General features: G+C 42.5%; 1 pseudogene; it reads left to right on the top strand.

Moving 5' to 3' along the window:
- Positions 1-1,290: 1,290 nt before the first annotated feature.
- On the top strand, positions 1,291-21,660 carry LOC132490479 (small ribosomal subunit protein uS2-like; annotated as a pseudogene).
- The last annotated feature ends 1,254 nt before the right edge of the window (positions 21,661-22,914 follow it).

Here is a 22,914-nt window from a genome sequence, read left to right as displayed (position 1 = left end):
TTCAATAAAAAGAGTAAAACGTTTGAATAATAATTTTTCCTTTATTTATTTTATCACTGAAAATACAAATTGCATTGAACACATTGACTTATATGTTATTTACCTTATTGATTATGAGTCATGTGAGTTTTTGGTCTGAAAAACTAAGTCCATTTAGTGGCAGGTTTTTGTGGCCTCTTTGAGTTCCCTGGACCAGCAATTAGGAAATGATGAGTTATCTGGCCAGTAAATAATAGGATAAGAATTAGAATAAATAATGAACATCTAACATTTATAAGCACCAACAATGTGTCAGGCACTGTCCTAAGTGTGCTACACACATTACATACTTTATTTCTTAAAACAACCCCGTGGGGCAGGTACTATGATTATCCCTGTCCTCCAGATGAAGGAGCAGGTGCAGGAAGGTCAGTCAGCTTGGCCAAGCTCATGTGGCTACTTGGGGAAGAGTGTATGAACGCAGGCAGGCTGTGCTCACTGGCTACACTTGAATCCACTACACATGTTGCCTACTTAGTGCTTTGTTTTGTTTTGATTTGGTTGTCTTCACCTTTATTTTTTTCACTTAAACCCATATGGTGTAGATCTGAGTTTTATGTTAATATGGCATGAAAGTGGGAATTCAATGTAAAGACTCTTAGCATGTTTAATACTGAGCTCTCCAAATAGCACTGGCCTATATTTCTAAGAGATTAAGAATCACTGAAAATGTTCTATGGTGTTTCATGTAGCCCTAAGGAAGAATTGAAGTCAGATTTTGGAATATTTGTAATTTTGACCCATATGCAGAATATGGCATATATATATATAGACACACATATGTATGTGTGTGTGTATATATATATACACACATACATATGTGTATATATATGTTTCATATATATACACACATGTGTGTTTATATATGTTTCATATACACACACGTGTGTGTGTGTATATATTTCATATATATACACACACACACGTGTGTGTGTGTATATATATATTTCACTTAGTTTGTCTTTATCGGTCTGGTGGCTTGTTATCTCAGATGATCAGAAAGACAGATACCTGTTGTCTTGGCAGGGTTATGGGGCTCCCAAGTGTCACCTTAGGGTATGTTAGCCATTGCCTGGAGCCAGGCTGAGCTAGCCAGCTGATCTGGGCGGTGCAGGCTGCCAACGCCCTGGCCACAGGAGGCGAAGGGAAGAGCAAGGAATCCAGGTGAAGGGACCTTTGCCTCTTGGATGCACAGCTTGGGGAAAGTGGTGCTGGGCAGTAGGGGTGTGGCCCAGGCACAGTGGAGGCATGATGGCCCAGGGGGTGGAGGTGGACTGGTCCCAAGGAGCCTCAGAACATGAGTCTGAGGAATGTGGTGGCCAATGGGTCATTCTGACTGGATTCAGTACCGTTTTGTTGGGCACAATTCTTCATCTGAAAGCAGCACTATTCTTAAGCACCTGCTCTCATTCCCCTGCTCTATCGCAGGGCTGGTAAGGAGATTTCACGGCCAATAGCCTCTCAGGTGGCATATGCTAGGGAACCCTAGAAATGATGATGTTTAAAAATATTAATAAGAACTAACTTCTACTGAGCTCAAGTGATGGGTCAGGAATGATTCTAAGAACTTCCACATGTACCAGGCCTCTGAGGCTGGTATTGTTTATATCATCTTCTTCCCCATTTTATAGATGTGGCAGGTGAGGCCAAGGGAGCTTATGAAAATTGTCCAAGGTCACACTGCAATAAAAGAGGCAGGCAGAAAGGGGGAATGGGTTCAAGCTGAGGGAGTTTGGCTCCAGACCCTACATACCAACTATTATGTTATATGCCTTCTTGGTATATTAGTAAAGGGATTCCTCTCTCTGGATATAAGAGGAGTCCTGAATTTGCTACACTGCACAGAATAAAATATGTCAGTCCCAAAACAACAACTTCTTTCAGCCCTACAGCCCTCTCCTAGAATTCTAATTGTGCACAGTCCTGTACGGGGTTGCCATTTGTCCAAAGGTCTTCGCCTCTGGATTTTCTAGGCTGGGGAAGGGTTCAGTTCTCAGCTTTTAAACCACAGAGGAGGTTTTATTACTCTCTGAATAGTTAGTACATCTTTTTACTGCTACTTTCTTGTCCTATTATGCTCATTTTGCCCATCAAGTTGCTCCTGAAGAACCAAGACAATCTGTGTATGCTGAGTGATGTCCAGCTACCTCCTGATTGACAGGTCTGGCATGGTGACGTTGAGTCTTGACTCGCCTTCTGAAGGCATCATCACTTATAGGAGAATGTCCACTGAGGCAAAGGATCAAAGCTGCTGGAACACTGAGAAGCCAAATAGAAGAAAACTACTCGTGTTAAAACCCAAGTTCCTGACTTCCGGGTAAGATGGCGGAAGAGTAAGACGCGGAGATCACCTTCCTCCCCACAGATACACCAGAAATACAGCTACACGTGCAACAACTCCTACAGAACAACTACTGAACGCTGGCAGAAGACCCCAGACCTCCCAAAAGGCAAGAAACTCCCCACATACCTGGGTAGGGCAAAGCGGAGAGATTCCCGCACAGAGGAGCGGTGCCGAGCGGCACTCACCAGCCCGAGAGGCTTGTCTGCTCCCCCGCCAGGGCGGGCGGCGCTGGAGCTGAGGCTCGGGCTTCGGTCAGAGCGCAGGGAGAGGACTGGGACTGGCGGCGAGAACTCAGCCTGAAGGGGGCTAATGTGCCACAGCTAGCCGGGAGGGAGTCCGGGAAAACTCTGGAGCTGCCGAAGAGGCAGGAGACTTTTTCTTCCCTCTTGGTTTCCTGGTGCGCGAGGAGAGGGGATTAAGAGCGCCGCGTAAAGGAGCTCCAGAGACGGGCGCGAGTCGCGGCTGAAAGCACGGAGCCCAGAGACGGGCGTGGGACGCTGGGGCTGCTGCTGCCGCCGCCAAGAAGCCTGTGTGCGAGCGCAGGACACTGTCCACACCGCCCTTCCGGGAGCCTGTGCAGCCTGCCACTGCCGGGGTCCCGGGATCCAGGGGCGGCTTCCCTGGGAGAACGCACGGCGCGCCCCGGGCTGGTGCAACATCACGCCGACCTCTGCCGCTGCAGGCACGCCCCGCACTCCGTGCCCCTCCCTCCCGCCCGGCCTGAGTGAGCCAGAGTCCCCGAAGAGGCTGCTCCTTTAACCCTGTCCTGTCTGAGCGAAGAACAGACGCCCTCCGGCGACCTACACGCAGAGGCGGGGCCAAATCCAAAGCTGAGACCCAGGAGCTGTGAGAACAAAGAAGAGAAAGGGAAACCTCTCCCAGCAGCCTCAGAAGCAGCGGATTAAAGCTCCACAATCAACTTCATGTACCCTGCATCTGTGGAATACATGAATAGACAACAAATCATCCCAAATTGAGGAGCCAGGAGTCAGTGCTGTGCCTCTGAGGTGGGAGAGCCAACTTCAGGACACTGGTCCACAAGAGACCTCCCAGCTCCACATAATATCAAACGGCGAAAATCTTCCAGAGATCTCCATCTCAACACCAGCACCCAGCTTCACTCAACGACCAGCAAGCTACAGTGCTGGACACCCTATGCCAAACAACTAGCAAGACAGGAACACAACACCACCCATTAGCAGAGAGGCTGCCTCAAATCATAAAAAGTCTGCAAACACCCCAAAACACACCACCAGACGTGGACCTGCCCACCAGAAAGACAAGATCCAGCCTCATCCACCAGAACACAGGCAGTAGTCCCCTCCACCAAGAAGCCTACACAACCCACTAAACCAACCTTAGCCACTGGGGACAGACACCAAAAACAACGGGAACTACGAACCTGCAGCCTGCAAAGAGGAGACCCCAAACACAGTAACATAAGCAAAATGAGAAGACAGAAAAACACACAGCAGGAGAAGGAGCAAGATAAAAACCCACCAGACCTAACAAATGAAGAGGTAATAGGCAGTCTATCTGAAAAAGAATTCAGAATAATGATGGTAAAGATGATCCAAAATCTTGGAAATAGAATAGACAAAATGCAAGAAACAGTTAACAAGGACCTAGAAGAACTAAAGACGAATCAAGCATCGATTAAAAACACAATAAATGAAATAAAAAATACTCTAGATGGGATCAATAGCAGAATAACTGAGGCAGAAGAACGGATAAGTGAGGTGGAAGATAAAATAGTGGAAATAACTGCTGCAGAGCAAAATAAAGAAAAAAGAATGAAAAGAACAGAGGACAGTCTCAGAGACCTCTGGGACAACATTAAACGCACCAACATTCGAATTATAGGGGTTCCAGAAGAAGAAGAGAAAAAGAAAGGGACTGAGAAAATATTTGAAGAGATTATAGTTGAAAACTTCCCTAATATGGGAAAGGAAATAGTTAATCAAGTCCAGGAGGCACAGAGAGTCCCATACAGAATAAATCCAAGGAGAAATACACCAAGACACATATTAATCAAACTGTCAAAAATTAAACACAAAGAAATCATATTAAAAGCAGCAAGGCAAAAACAACAAATAACACACAAGGGAATCCCCATCAGGATAACAGCTGATCTCTCAGCAGAAACTCTACAAGCCAGAAGGGAGTGGCAGGACATACTTAAAGTGATGAAGGAGAAAAACCTGCAACCAAGATTACTCTACCCAGCAAGGATCTCATTCAGATTTGATGGAGAAATTAAAACGTTTACAGACAAGCAAAAGCTGACAGAGTTCAGCACCACCAAACCAGCTTTACAACAAATGCTAAAGGAACTTCTCTAGGCAAGAAACACAACAGAAGGAAAAGAACTACAATAACGAACCCAAAACAATTAAGAAAATGGGAATAGGAACATACATATCAATAATTACCTTAAATGTAAATGGACTAAATGCTCCCACCAAAAGACACAGACTGGCTGAATGGATACAAAAACAAGACCCATATATATGCTGTCTACAAGAGACCCACTTCAGACCTAGAGATACATACAGACTGAAAGTAAGGGGATGGAAAAAGATATTCCATGCAAATGGAAACCAAAAGAAAGCTGGAGTAGCAATTCTCATATCAGACAAAATAGACTTTAAAATAAAGACTACTAGAAGAGACAAAGAAGGACACTACATAATGATCAAGGGATCAATCCAAGAAGAAGATATAACAATTGTAAATATTTATGCACCAAACATAGGAGCACCTCAATACATAAGGGAAATATTAACAGCCATAAAAGGAGAAATCGACAGTAACACAATCATAGTAGGGGACTTTAACACCCCACTTTCACCAATGGACAGGTCATCCAAAATGAAAATAAATAAGGAAACACAAGCTTTAAATGATACATTAAACAAGATGGACTTAATTGATATTTATAGGACATTCCATCCAAAAACAACAGAATACACATTTTTCTCAAGTGCTCATGGAACATTCTCCAGGATAGATCATATCTTGGGTCACAAATCAAGCCTTGGTAAATTTAAGAAAATTGAAATTGTATCAAGTATCTTTTCCGACCACAATGCTATGAGACTAGATATCAATTACAGGAAAAAAGCTGTAAAACATACAAACACATGGAGGCTAAACAATACACTACTTAATAACGAAGTGATCACTGAAGAAATCAAAGAGGAAATTAAAAAATACCTAGAAACAAATGACAATGGAGACACGACGACCCAAAACCTATGGGATGCAGCAAAAGCAGTTCTAAGAGGGAAGTTTATGGCAATACAATCACACCTTAAGAAACAGGAAATATCTCGAATAAACAACCTAACCTTGCACCTAAAGCAATTAGAGAAAGAAGAACAAAAACATCCCAAAGTTAGCAGAAGGAAAGAAATCATAAAAATCAGATCAGAAATAAATGAAAAAGAAATGAAGGAAACGATAGCAAAGATCAATAAAACTAAAAGCTGGTTCTTTGAGAAGATAAACAAAATTGATAAACCGTTAGCCAGACTCATCAAGAAAAGAAGGGAGAAGACTCAAATCAATAGAATTAGAAATGAAAAAGGAGAAGTAACAACTGACACTGCAGAAATACAAAAGATCATGAGAGATTACTATAAGCAACTCTATGCCAATAAAATGGACAACCTGGAAGAAATGGACAAATTCTTAGAAATGCACAGCCTGCCAAGACTGACTCAGGAAGAAATAGAAAATATGAATAGACCAATCACAAGCACTGAAATTGAAACTGTGATTAAAAATCTTCCAACAAACAAAAGCCCAGGACCAGATGGCTTCACAGGCGAATTCTATCAAGCATTTAGAGAAGAGCTAACACCTATCCTTCTCAAACTCTTCCAAAATATAGCAGAGGGAGGAACACTCCCAAACTCATTCTACGAGGCCACCATCACCTTGATACCAAAACCAGACAAGGATGTCACAAAGAAAGAAAACTACAGGCCAATATCACTGATGAACATAGATGCAAAAATCCTCAACAAAATACTAGCAAACAGAATCCAACAGCACATTAAAAGGATCATACACCATGATCAAGTGGGGTTTATTCCAGGAATGCAAGGATTCTTCAATATACGCAAATCAATCAATGTGATACACCATATTAACAAGCTGAAGGAGAAAAACCATATGATCATCTCAATAGATGCAGAGAAAGCTTTTGACAAAATTCAACACCCATTTATGATAAAAACCCTGCAGAAAGTAGGCATAGAGGGAACTTTCCTCAACATAATAAAGGCCATATATGACAAACCCACAGCCAGCATCGTCCTCAATGGTGAAAAACTGAAACCATTTCCACTAAGATCAGGAACAAGACAAGGTTGCCCACTCTCACCACTCTTATTCAACATAGTTTTGGAAGTTTTAGCCACAGCAATCAGAGAAGAAAAGGAAATAAAAGGAATCCAAATGGGAAAAGAAGAAGTAAAGCTGTCACTGTTTGCAGATGACATGATACTATACATAGAGAATCCTAAAGATGCTACCAGAAAACTACTAGAGCTAATCAATGAATTTGGTAAAGTTGCAGGATACAAAATTAATGCACAGAAATCTCTGGCATTCCTATATACTAATGATGAAAAATCTGAAAGTGAAATCAAGGAAACACTCCCATTTACCATTGCAACAAAAAGAATAAAATATCTAGGAATAAACCTACCTAAGGAGACAAAAGACCTGTATGCAGAAAATTATAAGACACTGATGAAAGAAATTAAAGATGATACAAATAGATGGAGAGATGTACCATGTTCTTGGATTGGAAGAATCAACATTGTGAAAATGACTCTACTACCCAAAGCAATCTACAGATTCAATGCAATACCTATCAAACTACCACTGGCATTTTTCACAGAACTAGAACAAAAAATTTCACAATTTGTATGGAAACACAAAAGACCCCGAATAGCCAAAGCAATCTTGAGAACGAAAAATGGAGCTGGAGGAATCAGGCTCCCTGACTTCAGACTATACTACAAAGCTACAGTAATCAAGACAGTATGGTACTGGCACAAAAACAGAAAGATAGATCAATGGAACAGGATAGAAAGCCCAGAGATAAACCCACGGACATATGGTCACCTTATCTTTGATAAAGGAGGCAGGAATGTACAGTGGAGAAAGGACAGTCTCTTCAATAAGTGGTGCTGGGAAAACTGGACAGGGACATGTAAAAGTATGAGATTAGATCACTCCCTAACACCATACACAAAAATTAGCTCAAAATGGATTAAAGACCTAAATGTAAGGCCAGACACTATCAAACTCCTAGAGGAAAACATAGGCAGAACACTCTATGACATAAATCACAGCAAGATCCTTTTTGACCCATCTCCTAGAGAAATGGAAATAAAGACAAAAATAAACACATGGGACCTAATGAAACTTAAAAGCTTTTGCACAGCAAAGGAAACCATAAACAAGACCAAAAGACAACCCTCAGAATGGGAGAAAATATTTGCAAATGAAGCAACTGACAAAGGATTAATCTCCAAAATTTATAAGCAGCTCATGCAGCTCAATAGCAAAAAAACAAACAACCCAATCCAAAAATGGGCAGAAGACCTAAATAGACATTTCTCCACAGAAGATATACAGACAGCCAACAAACACATGAAAGGATGCTCAACATCTTTACTCATTAGAGAAATGCAAATCAAAACTACAATGAGATATCATCTCACACCAGTCAGAATGGCCATCATCAAAAAATCTAGAAACAATAAATGCTGGAGAGGGTGTGGAAAAAAGGGAACACTCTTGCACTGCTGGTGGGAATGTGAATTGGTACAGCCACTATGGAGAACAGTATGGAGGTTCCTTAAAAAACTACAAATAGAACTACCATATGACCCAGCAATCCCACTACTGGGCATATACCCTGAGAAAACCATAATTCAAAAAGAGACATGTACCAAAATGTTCATAGCAGCCCTATTTACAATAGCCCGGAGATGGAAACAACCTAAGTGTCCATCATCGGATGAATGGATAAAGAAGATGTGGCACATATATACAATGGAATATTACTCAGCCATAAAAAGAAATGAAATTGAGCTATTTGTAATGAGGTGGATGGACCTAGAGTCTGTCATACAGAGTGAAGTAAGTCAGAAAGAGAAAGACAAATACTGTATGCTGACACATATATATGGAATTTAAAAAAAAAATGTCATGAAGAACATAGGGGTAAGACAGGAATAAAGACACAGACCTACTAGAGCATGGACTTGAGGATATGGGGAGGGGGAAGGGTAAGCTGTGACAAAGTGAAAGAGCGGCATGGACATATATACACTACCAAACGTAAGGTAGATAGCTAGTGGGAAGCAGCCGCATAGCACAGGGAGATCAGCTCGGTTCTTTGTGACCGCCTGGAGGGGTGGGATAGGGAGGGTGGGAGGGAGACGCAAAAGGGAGGGGATATGGGAACATATGTATATGTATAACTGATTAAATTTGTAAAATAAAAAAAAAAAAAAAAACCCAAGTTCCTGGGCTTCCCTGGTGGCGCAGTGGTTGGGAGTCCGCCTGCCGATGCAGGGGACACGGGCTCGTGCCCTGGTCCGGGAGGATCCCGCGTGCCACGGAGCGGCTGGGCCCGTGAGCCGTGGCTGCTGAGCCTGCGCGTCCGGAGCCTGTGCTCCGCGGCAGAAGAGGCCGCAATGGTGAGAGGCCCGCATACGGTAAAAAAAAGAAACAAAAAAAAAAAAAGAAAGAAAACCCAAGTTCCAGACTTCCAATAAGGCAGAGTAAGCAAGTCAGCAAATCATCTCCTTAGAAAATAATGATAAAACGAGACAACATTGTCAACCACATCCATTTCAGGGCTCTGGAAATTGACCAAAGGCAAACAACAAACTGAGAAGTGTTTTTTTTTTTTTTTTCATAAAGAACTGCTGTATTTCATTAAGAATAGTGGGAATCTGTGGCATTCTTGCCTGGACTGCTCTCAGCCCGGTGCCAGCTCAGTCAGTGAGAAGGTTCTAGGAGGCTGGGACAAACCGATAAAGCCCGCAGCTTCAGTACTGGAGGGAGTGCAACCGAGTTTTAGCAGAAGGCAGGAAACCTACCCCCGGTTGTGTTGTCAGTTAAAGGAATGATCCTGGTGGCAAGCGAATAGGGAAAGCCAGCACTTTGTTCCCCTGTGGCTGCAGTCCAGGTTGGGGAAAGCAGTATTATGGCTAACAAGCTAGGAATTTAATTAGGAGATCCTGGAAATGAGAAAACTATGGAGCAGCTTGAACAACTACCCCACACCCACTGGCTGCCTTCTGAGCACGTGCTGGGAGGGGTGGGGACCAGAGATGATCCACGCTCTTCACTCATCTCTGGCTAACTGATGTCATGAACTTGCAGAGATGTGAACGGGCATTCAGGAATCTTACTGGGTTGATAGAAATGTTCTAAAACTGGATTCTGGTGATGTTTGCCCAACTCTGTAAATTTATCCCAAATCACTAATTTTATACTCAAAACAGATAGATTTTAAGGTATGTAAATTATACATCAATAAATCTGTTAAAAACATTCAAGTTCTAATAAATAGCTCTAAGAAATGTTGTTTTATTTTTTCTTTTGTTATATTATGGCACTCCAAAACCAACTTCTGTCAGAACAATAATTAACTATTTTTGGTGATAGATATTGATCATCTACAATGAGTTCTTAAGCACTTTCTGTCCTGCAAAAGAGCTTAGAAGACTTTAAGTACCCAAGATCATCAATAAGCAAGACTCACTTGAAAACCATATATTTAAAAAAAAGATGTGAGCTCATGATGTGTCAATGTTTATTGAGCACAGAAGGTTGCCACAGAAGCTAGGAAGCATGCTGTTTAAATTTGACTACCCTCAAGGAATGTACACTGCTACAATTGTAAGTTAACATACAATAGCATGTTAAAATTAAATATTATATTAGTATTACTGGGATGGGACTGGAAAAAAAAGATGCAGCCAACCACACCTGATAATTTATAAAAGATCTACTGCATTCACTATTGCATTTAATCCTCATAACAACCTTGTGGGTTTTGCCGAAAGGAGGGAAACCGAGGCTCAGAGTTGTTCAGCAACTTGTTCAAGGTCACATACATCAAGCAGAAGCTGATATTTGAATCCATATGGCTGATTCTCAAACAAATGTTGGCAAGGATCTGGGGTAACTGTCACTCATCCTTGGTAAGTAGGGTGTAAGCTGGTAAAGTTTCCGTGGAAGATAACTTGGCTATACCTGTCACATGACAGCTGCATATATTCTTTGTTTTTGGAATTTCATTTCTAGGATGTCTGTAGTATAGTAGAAATGGCCATCAATAAGGAATTAGTTAAAATAGGCTCAGTTCATAAAATGGAATCCTATGTAGCCATTAAGAAAGAGATGCATCTGAATATAGATATATGAGTAGAATGGTCTGCAAGATAATTATTAAGCTAAAAATAAGCTGTTCCCCACACCTTCTGTGTGTTGTTTTAAAAGGGACTGGCTGCCTAAAGAAATGGGGAATTGTGGATACTATCATGAAGCCAATTACACAATTTTTAACTGAGGTCTGTGGTTAATTTTTGTTTTTTTTTTTTTAATAATAGAATGCATTTATTCTGCTGAGGCAAAGGCATAATATACTGATAAATATACAATCTGACTTTCCTGGTTTTATTTTTTTTTAAAGATATATATATATATATTTATTTTACAAATTTAATCAGTTATACATATACATATGTTCCCATATCCCCTCCCTTTTGCGTCTCCCTCCCACCCTCCCTATCCCACCCCTCCAGGCGGTCACAAAGAACCGAGCTGATCTCCCTGTGCTATGCGGCTGCTTCCCACTAGCTATCTACCTTACGTTTGGTAGTGTATATATGTCCATGCCGCTCTTTCACTTTGTCACAGCTTACCCTTCCCCCTCCCCATATCCTCAAGTCCATGCTCTAGTAGGTCTGTGTCTTTATTCCTGTCTTACCCCTATGTTCTTCATGACATTTTTTTTCTTAAATTCCATATATATGTGTCAGCATACAGTATTTGTCTTTCTCTTTCTGACTTACTTCACTCTGTATGACAGACTCTAGGTCCATCCACCTCATTACAAATAGCTCAATTTCATTTCTTTTTATGGCTGAGTAATATTCCATTGTATATATGTGCCACATCTTCTTTACCCATTCATCCGATGATGGACACTTAGGTTGTTTCCATCTCCGGGCTATTGTAAATAGGGCTGCTATGAACATTTTGGTACATGTCTCTTTTTGAATTATGGTTTTCTCAGGGTTTATGCCCAGTAGTGGGATTGCTGGGTCATATGGTAGTTCTATTTGTAGTTTTTTAAGGAACCTCCATACCGTTCTCCATAGTGGCTGTACCAATTCACATTCCCACCAGCAGTGCAAGAGTGTTCCCTTTTTTCCACACCCTCTCCAGCATTTATTGTTTCTAGATTTTTTGATGATGGCCATTCTGACTGGTGTGAGATGATATCTCATTGTAGTTTTGATTTGCATTTCTCTAATGAGTAAAGATGTTGAGCATCCTTTCATGTGTTTGTTGGCAGTCTGTATATCTTCTGTGGAGAAATGTCTATTTAGGTCTTCTGCCCATTTTTGGATTGGGTTGTTTGTTTTTTTGCTATTGAGCTGCATGAGCTGCTTATAAATTTTGGAGATTAATCCTTTGTCAGTTGCTTCATTTGCAAATATTTTCTCCCATTCTGAGGGTTGTCTTTTCGTCTTGTTTATGGTTTCCTTTGCTGTGCAAAAGCTTTGAAGTTTCATTAGGTCCCATGTGTTTATTTTTGTCTTTATTTCCATTTCTCTAGGAGGTGGGTCAAAAAAGATCTTGCTGTGATTTATGTCATAGAGTGTTCTGCCTATGTTTTCCTCTAGGAGTTTGATAGTGTCTGGCCTTACATTTAGGTCTTTAATCCATTTTGAGCTTATTTTTGTGTATGGTGTTAGGGAGTGATCTAATCTCATACTTTTACATGTCCCTGTCCAGTTTTCGCAGCACCACTTATTGAAGAGACTGTCCTTTCTCCACTGTACATTCCTGCCTCCTTTATCAAAGATAAGGTGACCATATGTCCGTGGGTTTATCTCTGGGCTTTCTATCCTGTTCCATTGATCTATCTTTCTGTTTTTGTGCCAGTACCATACTGTCTTGATTACTGTAGCTTTGTAGTATAGTCTGAAGTCAGGGAGCCTGATTCCTCCAGCTCCATTTTTCGTTCTCAAGATTGCTTTGGCTATTCGGGGTCTTTTGTGTTTCCATACAAATTGTGAAAGTTTTTGTTCTAGTTCTGTGAAAAATGCCAGTGGTAGTTTGATAGGTATTGCATTGAATCTGTAGATTGCTTTGGGTAGTAGAGTCATTTTCACAATGTTGATTCTTCCAATCCAAGAACATGGTACATCTCTCCATCTATTTGTATCATCTTTAATTTCTTTCATCAGTGTCTTATAATTTTCTGCATACAGGTCTTTTGTCTCCTTAGGTAGGTTTATTCCTAGATATTTTATTCTTTTTGTTGCAATGGTAAATGGGAGTGTTTCCTTGATTTCACTTTCAGATTTTTCATCATTAGTATATAGGAATGCCAGAGATTTCTGTGCATTAATTTTGTATCCTGCAACTTTACCAAATTCATTGATTAGCTCTAGTAGTTTTCTGGTAGCATCTTTAGGATTCTCTATGTATAGTATCATGTCATCTGCAAACAGTGACAGCTTTACTTCTTCTTTTCCCATTTGGATTCCTTTTATTTCCTTTTCTTCTCTGATTGCTGTGGCTAAAACTTCCAAAACTATGTTGAATAAGAGTGGTGAGAGTGGGCAACCTTGTCTTGTTCCTGATCTTAGTGGAAATGGTTTCAGTTTTTCACCATTGAGGACGATGCTGGCTGTGGGTTTGTCATATATGGCCTTTATTATGTTGAGGAAAGTTCCCTCTATGCCTACTTTCTGCAGGGTTTTTATCATAAATGGGTGTTGAATTTTGTCAAAAGCTTTCTCTGCATCTATTGAGATGATCATATGGTTTTTCTCCTTCAGTTTGTTAATATGGTGTATCACGTTGATTGATTTGCATATATTGAAGATTCCTTGCATTCCTGGAATAAGCCCCACTTGATCATGGTGTATGATCCTTTTAATGTGCTGTTGGATTCTGTTTGCTAGTATTTTGTTGAGGATTTTTGCATCTATGTTCATCAGTGATATTGGCCTGTAGTTTTCTTTCTTTGTGACATCCTTGTCTGGTTTTGGTATCAAGGTGATGGTGGCCTCATAGAATGAGTTTGGGAGTGTTCCTCCCTCTGCTATATTTTGGAAGAGTTTCAGAAGGATAGGTGTTAGCTCTTCTCTAAATGCTTGATAGAATTCCCCTGTGAAGCCATCTGGTCCTGGGCTTTTGTTTGTCGGAAGATTTTTGATCACAGTTTCAATTTCAGTGCTTGTGATTGGTCTGTTCATATTTTCTATTTCTTCCTGATTCAGTCTTGGCAGGTTGTGCATTTCTAAGAATTTGTCCATTTCTTCCAGGTTGTCCATTTTATTGGCATAGAGTTGCTTATAGTAATCTCTCATGATCTTTTGTATTTCTGCAGTGTCAGTTGTTACTTCTCCTTTTTCATTTCTAATTCTATTGATTTGAGTCTTCTCCCTTTTTTTCTTGATGAGTCTGGCTAACGGTTTATTAATTTTCTTTATCTTCTCAAAGAACCAGCTTTTAGTTTTATTGATCTTTGCTATCGTTTCCTTCATTTCTTTTTCATTTATTTCTGATCTGATTTTTATGATTTCTTTCCTTCTACTAACTTTGGGATGTTTTTGTTCTTCTTTCTCTAATTGCTTTAGGTGCAAGGTTAGGTTGTTTATTCGAGATGTTTCCTGTTTCTTAAGGTGGGATTGTATTGCCATAAACTTCCCTCTTAGAACTGCTTTTGCTGCATCCCATAGGTTTTGGGTCGTCGTGTCTCCATTGTCATTTGTTTCTAGGTATTTTTTAATTTCCTCTTTGATTTCTTCAGTGATCACTTCGTTATTAAGTAGTGTATTGTTTAGCCTCCATGTCTTTGTATTTTTTACAGCTCTTTTCCTGTAATTGATATCTAGTCTCATAGCATTGTGGTCGGAAAAGATACTTTTTTTTTTTTTTTTTTTTTTTTTTTTTTTTTTTTCGGTACGCGGGCCTCTCACTGTTGTGGCCTCCCCCGTTGCGGAGCACAGGCTCCGGACGCGCAGGCCCAGCGGCCATGGCTCACGGGCCCAGCCGCTCCGCGGCATATGGGATCCTCCCAGACCGGGGCACGAACCCGTATCCCCTGCATCGGCAGGCGGACTCTCAACCACTGCGCCACCAGGGAGGCCCCCGGAAAAGATACTTGATACAATTTCAATTTTCTTAAATTAACCAAGGCTTGATTTGTGACCCAAGATATGATCTATCCTGGAGAATGTTCCATGAGCACTTGAGAAAAATGTGTATTCTGTTGTTTTTGGATGGAATGTCCTATAAATATCAATTAAGTCCATCTTGTTTAATGTATCATTTAAAGCTTGTGTTTCCTTATTTATTTTCATTTTGGATGGCCTGTCCATTGGTGAAAGTGGGGTGTTAAAGTCCCCTACTATGATTGTGTTACTGTCGATTTCTCCATTTATGGCTGTTAATATTTCCCTTATGTATTGGGGTGCTCCTATGTTTGGTGCATAAATATTTACAATTGTTATATCTTCTTCTTGGATCGATCCCTTGATCATTATGTAGTGTCCTTCTTTGTCTCTTCTAGTAGTCTTTATTTTAAAGTCTAGTTTGTCTGATATGAGAATTGCTACTCCAGCTTTCTTTTGGTTTCCATTTGCATGGAATATCTTTTTCCATCCCCTTACTTTCAGTCTGTATGTGTCTCTAGGTCTGAAGTGGGTCTCTTGTAGACAGCATATATATGGGTCTTGTTTTTGTATCCATTCAGCCAGTCTGTGTCTTTTGGTGGGAGCATTTAGTCCATTTACATTTAAGGTAATTATTGATATGTATGTTCCTATTCCCATTTTCTTAATTGTTTTGGGTTCGTTATTGTAGTTCTTTTCCTTCTGTTGTGTTTCTTGCCTAGAGAAGTTCCTTTAGCATTTGTTGTAAAGCTGGTTTGCTGGTGCTGAATTCTCTCAGCTTTTGCTTGTCTGTAAACGTTTTAATTTCTCCATCAAATCTGAATGAGATCCTTGCTGGGTAGAGTAATCTTGGTTGCAGGTTTTTCTCCTTCATCACTTTAATTATGTCCTGCCACTCCCTTCTGGCTTGTAGAGTTTCTGCTGAGAGATCAGCTGTTATCCTGATGGGGATTCCCTTGTGTGTTATTTGTTGTTTTTGCCTTGCTGCTTTTAATATGATTTCTTTGTGTTTAATTTTTGACAGTTTGATTAATATGTGTCTTGGCGTATTTCACCTTGGATTTATTCTGTATGGGACTCTCTGTGCCTCCTGGACTTGATTAACTATTTCCTTTCCCATATTAGGGAAGTTTTCAACAATAATCTCTTCAAATATTTTCTCAGTCCCTTTCTTTTTCTCTTCTTCTTCTGGAACCCCTATAATTCGAATGTTGGTGTGTTTAATGTTGTCCCAGAGGTCTCTGAGACTGTCCTCTGTTCTTTTCATTCTTTTTTCTTTATTTTGCTCTGCAGCAGTTATTTCCACTCTTTTATCTCCCACCTCACTTATCCGTTCTTCTGCCTCAGTTATTCTGCTATTGATCCCATCTAGAGTATTTTTTATTTCATTTATTGTGTTTTTAATCGATGCTTGATTCATCTTTAGTTCTTCTAGGTCCTTGTTAACTGTTTCTTGCATTTTGTCTATTCTATTTCCAAGATTTTGGATCATCTTTACCATCATTATTCTGAATTCTTTTTCAGGTAGACTGCCTATTACCTCTTCATTTGTTAGGTCTGGTGGGTTTTTATCTTGCTCCTTCTCCTGCTGTGTGTTTTTCTGTCTTCTCATTTTGCTTATGTTACTGTGTTTGGGGTCTCCTTTTTGCAGGCTGAAGGTTCGTAGTTCCCGTTGTTTTTGGTGTCTGTCCCCAGTGGCTAAGGTTGGTTTAGTGGGTTGTGTAGGCTTCTTGGTGGAGGGGACTACTGCCTGTGTTCTGGTGGATGAGGCTGGATCTTATCTTTCTGGTGGGCAGGTCCACGTCTGGTGGTGTGTTTTGGGGTGTCTGCGCACTTTTTATGATTTTAGGCCACCTCTCTGCTAATGGGTGGCGTTGTGTTCCTGTCTTGCTAGTTGTTTGGCATAGGGTGTCCAGCACTGTAGCTTGCTGGTCGTTGAGTGAAGCTGGGTGCTGGTGTTGAGATGGAGATCTCTGGAAGATTTTCGCCGTTTGATATTATGTGGAGCTGGGAGGTCTCTTGTGGACCAGTGTCCTGAAGTTGGCTCTCCCACCTCAGAGGCACAGCACTGACTCCTGGCTCCTCAATTTGGGATGATTTGTTGTCTATTCATGTATTCCACAGATGCAGGGTACATGAAGTTGATTGTGGAGCTTTAATCCGCTGCTTCTGAGGCTGCTGGGAGAGGTTTCCCTTTCTCTTCTTTGTTCTCACAGCTCCTGGGTCTCAGCTTTGGATTTGGCCCCGCCTCTGCGTGTAGGTCGTCGGAGGGCGTCTGTTCTTCGCTCAGACAGGACAGGGTTAAAGGAGCAGCCTCTTCGGGGGCTCTGGCTCACTCAGGCCCGGCGGGAGGGAGGGGCACGGAGTGCGGGGCGAGCCTGCAGCGGCAGAGGTCGGCGTGACGTTGCACCAGCCCGAGGCGCGCCGTGCGTTCTCTCAGGGAAGCCGCCCCTGGATCCCGGGACCCCGGCAGTGGCAGGCTGCACAGGCTCTCGGAAGGGCGGTGTGGACAGTGACCTGCGCTCGCACACAGGCTTCTTGGCGTCGGCAGCAGCAGCCCCAGCGTCCCACGCCCGTCTCTGGGCTCCGCACTTTCAGCCGCGACTCGCACCCGTCTCTGGAGCTCCTTTACGCGGCGCTCTTAATCCCCTCTCCTCGCGCACCAGGAAACCAAGAGGGAAGAAAAAGTCTCCTGCCTCTTCGGCAGCTCCAGAGTTTTCCCGGACTCCCTCCCGGCTAGCTGTGGCACATTAGCCCCCTTCAGGCTGAGTTCTCGCCGCCAGCCCCAGTCCTCTCCCTGCGCTCTGACCGAAGCCCGAGCCTCAGCTCCAGCGCCGCCCGCCCCGGCGGGGGAGCAGACAAGCCTCTCGGGCTGGTGAGTGCCGCTCGGCACCGCTCCTCTGTGCGGGAATCTCTCCGCTTTGCCCTACCCAGGTATGTGGGGAGTTTCTTGCCTTTTGGGAGGTCTGGGGTCTTCTGCCAGCGTTCAGTAGGAGTTGTTCCACGTGTAGCTGTATTTCTGGTGTATCTGTGGGGAGGAAGGTGATCTCCGCGTCTTACTCTTCCGCCATCTTACCCGGAAGTTCTGTGGTTAATTTTTAACTGGTGTCTGTGGTTTCCCTATTTGCAATTAGCAAAATAGTGAGCTGTTGACAAGGATATGGGACTGCCTTGTGATGAAGTGAGTGCTTTATGGTATTAGTGTTGTTGAATTCAAGTTCATGTGCCCAGTGAGGGCAAACAAATCGAAATGTCGGAGTTTGGAGCAGAGGAAGGTCTATTGAAGGTCTGAGCAGTGAGAACAAGTGGCTTGTGCTCCAAAGACCTGAACTCCTGCCTGTGTTTCAGGGAAGAAGTTTTTATGGGCAAAATTTGGGGGGAGGGCTGCAGAATGTGTAACCTTCCGCTGATTGGTTAGTGGTGAGGTAGCTAGGTGGTGTTCCAGGAATCTCAGTCATCAGTCTCCTGGTTCCAATCTGTCTGCGGTCCACATACTTGTGCTCAGCCTGAAGCTACCATCCTCCCCCTGGGTGGAGGCCTTAGTTTCCGTAGAAGAATTCAGAGATGTATATCAGATTGTTCTCCCCCAATCCCCCACCCCACCCCAGGAGGAACCAGGACCCTGTCCCATTGCAGTACTATTGTTCCTTTCTGCCTTCCTTCACTCCCCTAATGAGCACCTGTTTGAATCTGTCCTTTGGAAATCAGGGAAGGTCTAAGAGGCTGAAGACTTTTTCCTACAAACAATAAACAGGCGCCATGGAAAGGCTATTGTGCCCAGGGTTTTATTAGTTAGAAGGAATTCTTCCTAACCTTTCTTCTTATATTCTGGAAGCTCTTCTTTTTTCTGACTTGGCCCACCTACATCTTCAGAGTTAGAAGGAAAATTAGAAATCATGTAGCTCAGTATTTAACAGCAGGTTTCAGCCTCCTAATGAGTCCTGTCATCAGTTTTGTGGGTCACAACTAGCATTACTTCAATCATTAAAAATTTTTAAATTAAATAATATGGACAAAAAGTATCAGAGTACATTGTACATAGAAAGGCTACATTTCATATTGGGAAACTTTGTGTTTTACAATATGATTTGTGTGTACATATGTGTATTTGTGTGTAGCAGGTGAGTTTGTGTGTGTATATGTGTGGTCTGCATGTGCATATATGTGTTTTTTGTGTGTGCATTTTTGTGTGTGCTGTGTGTTTATGCATAAGTGTCTGTGTGTGTGTGTGTGATGGTTTAAATGTATTTCTTACTGTTGATCCTGGACTAAAAACTTTAAATCTATTGTCCTAGTTCAAAATACCTTATATTATGGGTAAGGAAATGGAGGCTCATACAGGCCAAGTGACTTGCCCAAGATGAGTAGCAGGGCTAGAATTCCTGCTCACGCATCCAGACTTATAGGTTTCCTCCTTGTTTCATATTTCATAGATGCCTCTGTGGCCAGAGCCACTGAAGGACTTTGCAGAGTGGAAAGGTAGGTAATTGGGTTTGCTTTTCTGAAAAAGCATGAGGAATGATGTGGTGGATGGATTGGAGGGAACTTCGTGGAGGCTGGGACTCTGGGGAGGAGGTTTTCATATCAGCCTGGGTAAGAACTGGTGACTCACTCCAGTAAGGCATTGGCCCTAGGCCTGCTGAGGACGAGCAAGGTGTGAAATTTATTTAGAAGGCAGCCATGACAGGACCTGATGATGAATTTGAATTTGAAGTGGTTTCAGAGAAAGACTCAAGAAGCAGTTTCAAGTTTCAGACTGGGGTACCTAGATAAATGGTAGGGCTGTTTTCTGAACAAGAGAAAATAGGAGAAGGAGCAGTTTCAGGGGCAAAGATAATGAAGATAATTTGCCTGGATTGAAGGTTTCTAGAGATTTTTCCACTGGCCACAAATACAGCGTCTGTCACTGACTAGATTCGTGACCTTGAGAAGTTGCTTCACTTTTCCAGGCTTAAATTTTCTTCTTCAAGAAAAGGCAAAATGGTCTTTCTGCACTAGTCAGAGAGGGGTCCATATGAGATGTTTTGGGAACCTTCAAATGAAGACTTCCAGAGGGGAGTGAGAAATCCAGCTTAGGACACGGAAGAGAGCATGGGGATGGAGCTCATTACCTGAGAGTCATCAGTGGAGGTTGAAGAATAGCTATGAAGTCATCTCTTCTTTGGGTTTCATTGGTCCCTACCCCTGAGTGTGGTTTCCAGGGTTTCTTATTGGAAAGCCAGGGGCAGAAACTTCTCACAGTATATCACTCCAATCAAATGCCACAGAAATGCAAAGTGAAACCACTGGGGACACACCCAGAAACCAAACCAACAAATTCTTCTCTCAGAAACTCTTCCTTTATTTACTTGTTTGGTTTCCATTTTGTGCCAGGGTAATAAAACAACTCTTTCTTTCTTTTACTTGGAACCTCTTCATTCAGCTACCAGGGACTTCCCTCTAGTAGGGGCAGCACCCACCCCAAGGACTTACCCCAGAGGCCTCAGAACAGAAGCAACTGCATTTCCACTTGAACTGTTATTTCTCTGTCTAAGGAATCTTCCTGACCAAGAATCCTGCTAACCCTTTATGGGAAATTTGGCCTTGGGGCTCCATTTACAGATATTAAATTCACAGTGAAACTGTGCAAGACTCCCATTCATTAGAAGTTCCATTCATACTCTCCAAGCTAAAAACCAGAAACCACATTTTGGGTTGTAGAAGTAGCCACTCTAAATGACCCAATTGACCAATTGTTTCTGTTACGATATATATATTTTTTTGTGAATTCCAAGGGAATTCATGAAATAAAGGGGGAAACATTTTCTTATTTCACTTTTTATATAGACACTAAGGTTTCGTTGGGAGGTTACATGGGTATGGGGCAGGGACATTTCTCAGTGGCAGGTATCGAACTGGGGCAACGTTAAAGGAAACTGGATGCAGAATTTGCCTGGATTGAAGGTATCTAGAAATTTTCCACTGGCCACAAATATAGCATCTGTCACTGACTAGATTCATGACCTTGACAAGTTGCTTCACCTTTCCATGTTTACATTTTCTTCTTCAAGGAAAGGCAAAATAGTCTTTCCACACTAGCCAGAGAGGGGTCCAGATGGCGGCATGGTTCTGGGCTCCCCCTTGTAACTTACAGGGAAAATTTCATAATATCCAGAGCCTTTGAAGTCCTGCAAATGAAGGAGGAGGATGTCCTCAAATCCCTCACAGCAGAGCCCACTTCGGTGGCACCAACCTGACTTCCAAATGGAACAGCACATCTACGAAAGGAAAAGTGATGGCGTTACCTCATAAATCTGAAGAGAACCCGGGAGAAGCTTCTGCCAGCAGCTCGTGCCATATTCGACATTGAAAACCCAGCAGGTGCCAGTGTCATACCCTCCAGGAATGCGAGCCAGCGATCTGTGCTGAAGTTTGCTGCCGCCACGGGAGCCTCTCTATTGCAGGTGCTCCATCCACTCCTGGCAGCTTCCCTAACCGGATCCAGGCAGCCTTCCGCTGTGTGTTGTGCGGTTATCAGGGGTGACCACCAGCCTCACAGAGGCGTCTTATGGTAACCCGCCCACCGTTGCTCCATGTCACACAGACTCTCCCCTTGTGCTTTGTGGACGCTGCCATCCCTGCAGCACTGAGGGGAGCTCCCGGCGGGTCTGATGTGGTGGTGCTGGCCTGGGGATTGTGCGCCTGCGCGGCTCCATCTCCGGTGCGCGCTCGTGGGAGGTCAGGTCGTGTTTCTGCTTCTGCAGGGACTGTGAAGAGACTGAAAAGGAAGAGCAGGCGGCTGCTGAAAAGGCTGAGACTCCGGAGGAATTTCGGGGTGAATGAGCCGCTCCAGGTCCCGAACTTATTGCCACTCAACCCGAAGTTGCAGACGGGTCTGAAGGCGCAGGTGGCCTCAGCACCTTCCAGCAGCTCCTCCGGAAGGACCGCGGCGCGCAGCCAGCCTCTGAAGGCCGGTCTGCCGCCGCTGCTCAGACCGCTAAATGGGGAGAAACAACCAGAGTGGTCTCAAAGCTGCTCTTCCACAGACTCTTAAACAGAAGATGGAAATAAGGTCGATGGAAAATAAACAATTTCTTTAAAAAAAAGAAAGAAAAGGAGAAATGGGATCAGGTGGTTACTGAGTTTCCTTTTGGATCTAAAAATGCTTTGATTTTAGGAATGGTTCTACAGTATTCCTCCTTTAAAGGACAGTTGTGTCAGACACTTTGGAAAGATAAATACAATTTCTTTGACTTGCAACTTCACTCAATTAATTAGACAAATTTGTATGAAGGAGCCTATTATGTGCCTGGCATTTTGCTTGGTGCTAGGGAAACTTAAGACAAAGGTCACAGTATCCTCTGCCCTTGCAGGCTACAGAGGAGACAAGACAGCTGTGTTCCAAGATCAGCAGCTGCCTGAGCTTTCTATTTCTGGCTCTGCCATGCATGTCCATGTCATTGTCACACTCAGTGTAAAATGGAGTCAAACTCATAATTTATTGTCTATCTCCTCCACTAGCATGGAAGGCAGAAATTTTGTCTCTTTTATTGATTGTTGTATGTCCAATAACTGGAAGAATGCCCAACATATCATTGGTGATTGAAATACCAGGTGTAAGGATGGGTCACAAGTTTGAAGGATATTTTAAAAGGTGATAGAAGCTAACACAGTGGTCTTCAAACTGCAGTATGCCTATCCAAAAAGAGTTTACAAAGACTTTCCAAGAGATGGATGGGATGGATAGCTTTAGGGGAATCAATTTCCAGATCCTCAACTTCTGTATGAGTTATTTCTCAAAGTTGACCTGCCTGAGAATGCACTGAGAAACCTGTCCTGCTGGTTTCTTTTCCATCTTCCGTTTTACAATCCTTCTTCTCTTACTCCACAAATGAACAGCTTTTCTCTCCAGTCTTACTGAGATGCATTCCCCCAGGTGGTAAAAAAAACACCCATGAAGAAACTCTGGGAGGTATAGGGACAGGTATGAGACAGTAAATGGCTCTAATGACTGGTTAATATATTTTTGCAAGTCAAGTGGTTTCCAATACTTTGCTGTCACAAAATTCAAGAACTAATGGAGTTGTCATCTGAAAG

This window comes from Mesoplodon densirostris, chromosome 5, assembly GCF_025265405.1.
Source record: "Mesoplodon densirostris isolate mMesDen1 chromosome 5, mMesDen1 primary haplotype, whole genome shotgun sequence".
NCBI lineage: Eukaryota > Metazoa > Chordata > Mammalia > Artiodactyla > Ziphiidae > Mesoplodon > Mesoplodon densirostris.
The sequence above is the reverse complement of the archived record's forward strand: the minus strand, read 5'-3'. Positions and strand labels throughout refer to the sequence as shown.